This window comes from Pantherophis guttatus, chromosome 6 (assembly GCF_059756535.1).
Source record: "Pantherophis guttatus breed Tessera chromosome 6, ASM5975653v1, whole genome shotgun sequence".
NCBI classification, from domain to species: domain Eukaryota; kingdom Metazoa; phylum Chordata; class Lepidosauria; order Squamata; family Colubridae; genus Pantherophis; species Pantherophis guttatus.
The window spans coordinates 4041469-4050729 of record NC_142068.1 but is presented as its reverse complement, the minus strand read 5'-3'; the positions used below and the strand labels follow the sequence as shown (position 1 = coordinate 4050729).

Genomic DNA, 9261 nt, shown 5'->3' with positions numbered 1-9261 from the left:
TCGGCGCCCCCCCCCCCAGCGGCTGGACGGCGGGAGGAGCAGCAGCAGCAGCAGCGCCCCAGTCCCGGAGCCCCAACGCTGGAGGAAGCAAGGAGCCGCGCGCCCCGATCCAGCCGGGGAAATTGGGGGGGGGGGTTGCCTGCGTGGAATTTGGGGAGGGGGGTAAAAGGCAGACGGACCAGGCACCGCCCGAGCGAGGCTCCAAACCCCGAAATTCGGGCCCCCCCCCCCACACTTTTTTTCCCTCCCTATTTTTGGCCCGATCCAGCGCAGCTTCAGGATCTTCCCCGGGTCTTTTTTTTTTTTCTTTGTTTTTGCGCCGCGAAGGTTCCCGACGAGGCAGGATTTGCTCCGGTAAGTTTTGGGGGTTTTTTTTTGCAGAGGAGGCTCCCGAGGCGATCCTTTGTCTCCCCGCGCCGTATCCACACACGTCGCGGTCGTCTGGCTGGCAGCGCTTGGCCCCCGGACTCGCCGTTCCGCAGGGTGGGCGACCAAGGGCCGCCTCTGGATTGGGGTGGGGGGGGTTCGAGGATTCCTCTGCGCCCTTTGTCTAAATTTGTCATCTCTCTCTCTCTTTCCCCCCCTCTTCTGTCTTTTCTCTCTCTCTCATTCTTTCTCCCTCCTTCTCTCCTCTCTTTTTCTTTCTCTTTCTCTCCCTCTTTCTTTCTTTCTCCCTCCCTCCCTCCCTCTCCCCTCTTTCGTTTTCTTTTCTCTTTCTTTCTTCCTCTTTTTTCTCCCTCTTTCTCCCTTTCTTTCTCTCTTTCTCCCTTTTTCTATTTGTTTCTCTGTCCCTTTCTTTCTTTCTTTCTTTCTTTCTTTCTTTCTTTCTTTCTTCCTTTCTCCCTCTCTCTCTCTAATTCTTTCTCCCTCCCTCCCTCTCCCCTCTTTTGTTTTCTTTTCTCTTTCTTTCTCCCTCTTTCTCCCTTTCTTTCTCTCTTTCTCCCTCTTTCTGTTTGTTTCTCTGTCCCTTTATTTCCTTTTTCTCCCTTTTCTCTCTCTCTCTCTCTAATTCCTTATCCCTCCCTCCCTCTCCCCTCTTTCTTTCATTTTCTTTTCTGTCTTTCTTTCTCCCTCTGTTTCTCCCTTTCTCTCTTTCTCCCTCTTTCTATTTGCTTCTCTGTCCCTTTATTTCTTTTTTCTCCCTTTCTCTCTCTTTTTCCCTCTCTCTAATTCTTTCTCCCTTTCTCCCTCTCCCTTTTCTTTCATTTTCTTTTCTTTCTCCCTCTTTCTCTCTGTTTCCCTCTTTTCCCCTCTTTCTACAGTTGCAAGAAAACGTATGTGAACCCCTTGGGATTACGTGGAGTTTTGCATGAATCGGTCATAAAATGTGCTCCGAACTTCATCTAAGTCACAACAATAGAAAAACACAGTCTGCTTAAAATAATACTACACAAACATTAGATGTTGCCATGGTTTAATTGAACATAACATGTAAACATTCACAGTGCAGGGAGGAAAAAGTATGTGAACCTTTGGCCTTAATAACTGGGTGACCCTCCTTTGGCAGCAATAACCTCAACCAAACGTTTCCTGTAGTTGCAGATCAGACCTGCACAACGATCTGGAGTAATTTTGGACCACTCCTCTTCACAAAACTCTTTCAGCTTAGCAATATTCGTGGGATGTCTGGTGTGAATCGCATTTCAATCGGGTTGAGGTCAGGACTCCGACTGGGCCACTCCAGAAGGCGTATTCTGTGCTGTTGAAGCCATTTTTTTGTTGAATTACTTGTATGCTTTGGGTCATTGTCCTGTTGCATCGCCCATCCTCTGCGGAGCTTCAGTTGGCGGACAGATGGTCGTACGTTTTCCTGCAAAATATCTTGATAAAACTGTGGAATTCATTTTCCCATCAATGACAACAATCTGTCCAGGCCCTGAGGCAGCAAAGCAGCCCCAAACCATGATGCTCCCTCCGCCATGTTTTACAGTGGGGATGAGGTTTTGATGTTGCTGTGCTGTGCCTTTTTTTCTCCACACATAGTGTTGTTGTGTGTTCTCCCCAAACAACTCAGTTTTGCTTTCATCTGTCCACAGTATATTTTGCCATAGTGCTGTGGAACATCCAGGTGCTCTTTTGCAAACTTCAAACGTGCTGCAATATTTTTTTGGGACAGCAATGGCTTCCTCCGTGGTGTCCTCCCATGTCCTCCACTCTTGTTTAGTGTTTTCCTTATTGTAGATGCGTCAACAAAGATGTTAGCACGTGCCAGAGATTTCTGTAGGTCTTTAGCTGACGCTGTAGGATTCTTCTTTACCTCGTGAAGCATTCTGCGCTGTGCTCTTGCAGTCATTTTTACAGGACGGCCACGCCTAGGGAGAGTAGCAACGGTGCTAAACTTTCTCCATTTGTAGACCGTCTGTCTTACCGTGGACACATGAACATCAAGGCTGTTGGAGATAGTTTTGTAACCCTTTCCAGCTTTATGCAAGTCAACAATTCTTGATCGTAGGTCTTCTGAGAGCTCTTTTCTGCGAGGCATGGTTCACATCGGACAGTGCTTCTTGAAACCAGTAAACCCAAAACCAGTGTGTGTTTTTAAAGGGCAGGACAGCTGTCGGCAACACATCCAATATCATCACACTGATTGGAGTCAAGGTTGGCTCACTCCTGGCTCCAATTAGCTCTTGGAGAAGTCATTAGGCCAGGGGCTCTCATACTTTTTCCTCCCTGCACTGTGAATGTTTACATGTTATGTTCCATTCAACCATGGCAACATCTAATGTTTGTGTAGTATTATTTTAAGCAGACTGTGTTTTTCTATTGTTGTGACTTGGATGAAGTTCAGAGCACATTTTATGACCGATTCATGCAAAACTCCACGTAATCCCAAGGGGTTCACGTACTTTTTCTTGCAACTGTATTTGTTTCTCTGTCCCTTTATTTCTTTTTTCTCCCTTTCTCTCTCTCTTCTCTCTCCCTCCCTCTCTTCCCCTTTCTCTTTTTTCTCCTTCCCTCTTTTTCTCTCTTCCTCTGTTTCTTTATTTCTCATTCTCTCTCCCTTTCTCTCTCTCTCCCTCTCCCACCCACCCCATTTCAATCTTGCACCCTTCTGTCTTCCTTCATTCCCCTTTTCCCCACCTGCTGCATTGGTCTTCGATGAATAAAATTCTCATTTCCCCAATTTTTTCCTCTTTTTTTTATTGCTTTGGCTTCCTAAAAAAAACGGCGGCGGTTGGCGATGTCACAGAAAAAGTGAGTGCGTGCGCATGAGTGAGTGAGTGAGTGTTAAAATGTCAGCCGAATTGGTGTGGGGGGGGGAGGCAGCCCTGAATGTGGCAACCCAGCTTTTAAACCCCAGGGAAACAGCCCGTTTCCATTCTTTCTTTACAAAAAAAACTTGCATTGCAACCTTTTTTCTCAGTTCCTGAAAAAAAGAGGCGCCTCTTCAAAATGTAACCTTCGCCCAGCAGATCATAGGAAATCTAGCCAAAAATGTTGCTCAACCTGGGAAATTTTAGAAAGGAGGACCAGTCAGGATGAGCCTTGTTAGCTGGGAAAAAAAACAACAACAACAATCCTTTTTTTTTTTTTTTGCACCCAAAATGGAGAAATCGAAGGCGCCCTTTAAAACGCTGCTTTAACCTTGTAGTGATGTCACCTCCGTGGAACTGAGCTTCCTTTAAGCCTTGATTAATAATAGAAATCCATCTTGGTTTCAGTGGCTTGCAGAGAGGAAATGGCACCCGGTGGCAGTCATTTTACGAAAATGCACACAGCCAGCGTTTTTTCTATCTGGCGTGGAAAAAAAGTGTGTCAAAGAGTTTTCTACACCTGTTGAACTTCCAGCTGGCCCGGGAGGCATTTGGGCCCATACGTTAACATTTGGAGGAGGGGGGGGTGTCTCGCACAACTGGCTTTTTTTTTTTTTTTTTTTTTTGAGCGTCCCACAAGCTTGCAATTCTCTGTCAGGGGATCTCCAACCTTGGCAACTTTTAAGACTTGTAGGCTTCAACTCCCAGAGTCCCTGCTCTATGTATAGATTTGGCCCTTGCTAAAATGCGAAATACTTTCTCCGTCAGCCCTTCTGCTGGGGATGAATACTGCTGAGTTTTGCACCGTCTGGCCTGACCCACATTTCCTTTTATCTTCAGCCCTGCGTTCTGCAAAATTTGTGGGTTCCATGCCCCCCACCCCCCACCCGTGGAGAGAAAGGCTAGGCTAGCCCCCCAAACCAAAAAACAGAAGGTAGCATCTTGGAGACTTTATATCGTTTTTATTACAAAACCTATTTGCTGTTTTCTTTACGGTGTAGCTCACCAATGCTGAAACATTTAAACATAACATTGTGTAGAAATGTGGATTGGACTCCGGAGTTCCTTTTTTGGACAACTTCTGGAGAATTATTTTGGGGTGATTGGGGTTGGGTGACTTTTGGGAAATAAACTCCGGTGTGTCTGATGATGGACTGACGGAGGCTAAAGCTTTTGAGCAATGATTTTGTAGCCTGTTCAGACTCGTGAGCCTCGACACCATGTTTTCTCAGATCACATTCACAACTGGGCTGAAGAAACTCAACACCAGATTGTCCTTTTAACAGAATAACAGAGTCGGAAAGGACCTTAAGAGGTCTTGTAGTCCAACCCCACCCATCCACCCCCCTGCCGGCTCAAGCAGAAAAACCCTTTCGGACAAACGGTTGTCCAATCTTTTCTTAAAAACCTTTGTGATAAACTTAACGACAGGAAAATGTGGCTCAGTTTTACTCCCTTTAAATCAAGAGTCAGATAGCAACCTTTTCCGCATAACTTTAGTAAAAGTTTAGTAAAAGACATGCCATTTTTCTTGAGTTGCGAATCGTCGTTCATCATGCCTTTGATGGAGTAAACATTTCTTGATTATTATTATTATTATTATTTTTTGCCAAATAGACTAAGATGGCTCTCTTCTTTATTTTTATTTATCTTTAATCTTCGTTTCCTGTTTATTTCCCCCCACCACAAATGCCCCCTCCCCCAAAAATGCTAGCTGGCTGATGTTTGTTTAAGAGGAAACGTCTACCTATTTGTAGCAGTCAAATTAAGCTGTCGATCATATTGTGGGGGTCACAGCTCTGAAGAGACGGGGTGGGGGGGACGTTTGTGAAAATTCACCAACTTTTAATCTGTCCGCTTTGGTCTGTTTGTGCAAAAGCAGAGCAGGTGGTCCGTTTTTGGGGTTCCCATTGACGGGACAACCCGGAAAACAGGACCTTCATTTCTAGAATCAAAACAAGGATATTGTGCGAACGCCGCCATTTGGTGGCTGGAAGGTTGAAAGGCACGTAAATGAGATTCTGGGATGGTTGCAATTTTCCTAAGCAGGGTAAGAATAATTGGTTGGCTGTAAAATCCCTTCTTGGGCAACCCCCCCCCCATTCTTTCAGAACACAAAGAATTACATTAAAAAAAAATCAATATTTTGCATTTCGAAGGAGAAGGGAGAGGAGGACGGGGGCTGAAACTTCCTTTAAGGAAAACCAGTCACTCCAAATTAAGAATTGCACAAAAACTTAATGCAGTCGGGGCTTTGTAAAAAAAATACACCTGGACTGAATGGGGTTTTAATGGGATTTTTAGTTTTTATTTTCATTGGACTTGTTGTTGTTTATTGCTGTGAGTCCTTGTGGAGAAAGGGCGGCATATAAGTCCGATAATAAATAAAATAAATAAACAAGATAAGAGAAACTTCCAGAAGGCATTAAAAAAAAGGGAATTAATAAAAGCCACTAGGTCTTTTAGATGGCTTAGAAAGGATCCGGTGATCGTTTTAACCGGAGAGATGGAAAGAGACATCTTTGAAAGCCTTTTTCAATTCAAGCCGGTTTTCCTGGACCGTCTTGGTTCTCTTGATTTGAGAAAAAGTGAATTTTGGGTGGAAATCTTTAAAAAAAAAACAAAAAAAAACCCTTTTTCCCACGGACAATTGGGAAGGGATGGAGAAGCCTTAGGGGAGGATATTTTAAGAGTTTTTTCGTGGATTTTCAAACTATTTTGGGGGTCTTTCCAGGGGAGGGGGAGGGAAAAAAGAGGAGTTCCAGAGTTGTGTCCCTCTTTTGTGTTAAGGCATGTTGCAAGGCATGGTGGCCGACGACGTGAGACGCGAAGAGCCGAGCGAGGGCATCGTCCCCTCCATGCTGCACGACGGAGACAAAAGAAGCCAAGATGGTGTAATGGAAAAATACACTCGGGAGGCCTCCAGGGAAGAATCAGCAAGGCTGTGAGGAGGAGCCTTGCGCCCTCCGAGGTTTAGAAAAGGATGGGGAGAATCCGGTTTAAGAAATGGGGGCCGCCTCCGTATTGTTTGCAGCGGGAACTGGAAGGAGAAGGCAGGGGGGATTTGAGGAGGGGGGGGGATCCAGCTTCTTGGAGGCGGCCCAAAGGCATCCGGGAAGGGAAGGGAAAGAAATCCTGGTGATGGAAGAAATTACCTTCCAGAGGTTGGTTGGTTTATATCCATTTATTTATTTTTATATCCCGCCTTTATTACAGCTAGTCCTCGACTTACAACGGTTTGCTTAGTGACCGTTCGGAGTTACAACGGCGCTGAGAAAAGTGACTTGGGACCGTTTTTCACACTTTAACAACCGTTGCACCATCCCCGGGGGAAATTCGAACACTCGGGCAACCGATTCGTATTTGTGACGGTCGCAAGGGTCCCGGGATCCCGCGATCGGCTTTGATCGACAATCAAAGTCCATGGGGGGAAGCCAGGGTTCGCTTAACCCACCAGGTTACTAATTTAGCAACTGGATGGATGCACTTAACAACTGTAGCCAGGAAGGTCGTACAACGGGGCATAAAATTCACTTGACAAAACGTTTCGCAGATAATCTCGGTCTCCATTGGGGTCGTAAGGCGAGGACTGCCTGTATTTTTACAAAGAACGCAAGGTGGTGAAAATACTCGGCATAACTTCCTCTTCCTGTTTCCCGACAACAACAACCCTGCCAGGTGGGCTGGGCTGACAGACTGGCTCAAAGTCATCCAGTTGGCTTTCCATGCCTAAGGCGGGACTAGAACTCACTGTCTCCTGGTGATTGGGCCAAAATCATCCAATCGGCTTTTTATGCCTAAGGAGGGACTAGAACTCACAGTCTCCTGGTGATTGGGCCAAAATCATCCAATCAGCTTTTTATGCCTAAGGAGGGACTAGAACTCACAGTCTCCTGGTGATTGGGCCAAAATGATCCAATCGGCTTTTATGCCTAAGGAGGGACTAGAACTCACTGTCTCCTGGTGATTGGGCCAAAATGATCCAATCGGCTTTTACGCCTAAGGAGGGACTAGAACTCACTGTCTCCTGGTGATTGGGCCAAAATCATCCAATCGGCTTTTACGCCTAAGGAGGGACTAGAACTCACTGTCTCCTGGTGATTGGGCCAAAATCATCCAATCGGCTTTTACGCCTAAGGAGGGACTAGAACTCACTGTCTCCTGGTGATTGGGCCAAAATCATCCAATCGGCTTTTACGCCTAAGGAGGGACTAGAACTCACTGTCTCCTGGTGATTGGGCCAAAATCATCCAATTGGCTTTTACGCCTAAGGAGGGACTAGAACTCACTGTCTCCTGGTGATTGGGCCAAAATCATCCAATTGGCTTTTACGCCTAAGGAGGGACTAGAACTCACTGTCTCCTGGTGATTGGGCCAAAATCATCCAATCGGCTTTTACGCCTAAGGAGGGACTAGAACTCACTGTCTCCTGGTGATTGGGCCAAAATCATCCAATCGGCTTTTACGCCTAAGGAGGGACTAGAACTCACAGTCTCCTGGTGATTGGGCCAAAATCATCCAATCGGCTTTTATGCCTAAGGAGGGACTAGAACTCACTGTCTCCTGGTGATTGGCCCAAAGCCACTCAGATGGCTTTCATGCCAAAGGCAGCACTAGAACTCGCCGTCTCCTAGTGCTTGCTCTAAAAGCCACCCACCGAACTTTCATGCGTAAAGAAGCAGGACTCAAATTCATGGCCTCCTCCCAGTTTCTAGCCAGACGCCTTAACCACTGGCCGAACTGGCAGGCAGTAATTTTGGGACCCAGGCACAGAGAAACCCCAATGTGGGGCACAGTCAGACAATAGGAATTCAAAAGCAAAACCCAGCTTCTTATCAGCTGGAGATACAAGGCAGCTGGCCCAGCCTTGTTGCGAGTTCAAGACCTGCCTTATCTAGAGTTTACTCAATGAAGTCGGGCGTAAGCGGTGCAATAAATATTTTTTTTTTAAAACAAGTGGATCACAGCAGGCTGGGACGCCACCTTCACAGCGATCTGCAGATTCCCCCGAGTTTGCAAGGGCCCTTTTCACTCTTGGTCCTGGACCCCCTTTCCTGTTCTGCAAACCAGGTTTGTCTCAAAAGCTGTGGTTCCCGACCTTCTATTTACGGGAACGCTACGCATCTCCAAATGTGGGTTGCACAGGTTGTTCCATTTTGAGAGCACGTGTGAGAAGGCCTGGTGTGTGTCCTTGCACGCCAAGAAGGCTCCAGATTACTTCTGAATTAGAGCCGCGTTGGATCTTCCGTTCTGTGCTGAATCCTTTTGCAGTCTGCAAAAGCAGGAAGTGGGTGGGCCCAACATTGGCCGCTTTAAGACTGGTGGACTTCAACTCCCAGAATTCCCTAGCCAGCTATGCTATGCTGGGGAATTCTGGGAGTCGAAGTCCACCAGTCTTAAAGCGGCCATCATTGGATTCCTTGTTTCTTAAAACTTTGCCAGCTGGCACAAATTGAACCCCCATTTCTGGTGCGGTTGGTGATTTGGGGTTTCACGTTTTGCAAATGAGTGAAAACCTCCAGCAAATAATCTGGGGCATTTATTTTTATTTTTTTGCTGCTCCCCCTTCTTGCAATGTTTGAGACCTTCCGGCTTGAAAATAAAAGTCCTTTCCTTTTTTTTTGAAAGAGCTTGCAAAAGAAGAGAGTGGCACGCACGCACGTGGCTGGTGCCCGCGTGGTTGTAAATGCGCCCAGCCTGACTTCTCTTCTTTAGGAGTCGCGCTTGCATATCAAACCAGGTTGACCCAATAAATGTTGGCATTTGACCTACTTTTTCCTTTTCAGTGATTTCCCCGGTTGGAATGGCTGGGAAAGTACGAAGGAGGCCGAGGGGTGAACAGGGAAAGGTGTAATAAAAGCCGATTTAGCATCTTTTGTGCACTAAAAAAAAAAAAATCTGGGGAATTGTCCCCCTGGCACAAAAGGAAAGACCTGACTAATGCAAAATAATCTCCCTAATCCTCCTGGGAAATTCTTTTCTGCCAACGACCAGGCTAACTGAGATT

The 9261-nt window shown here is 46.3% G+C and overlaps 1 long non-coding RNA gene across 1 annotated transcript; it reads left to right on the top strand.

Annotated features, from left to right (window-relative positions):
• Window positions 1-364: 364 nt before the first annotated feature.
• On the top strand, window positions 365-9021 carry LOC148112983 (uncharacterized). Its single transcript, XR_015728412.1, has 2 exons — window positions 365-5304; window positions 6045-9021. It is a non-coding gene; the product is annotated as an uncharacterized LOC148112983 (long non-coding RNA).
• Window positions 9022-9261: the final 240 nt, after the last annotated feature.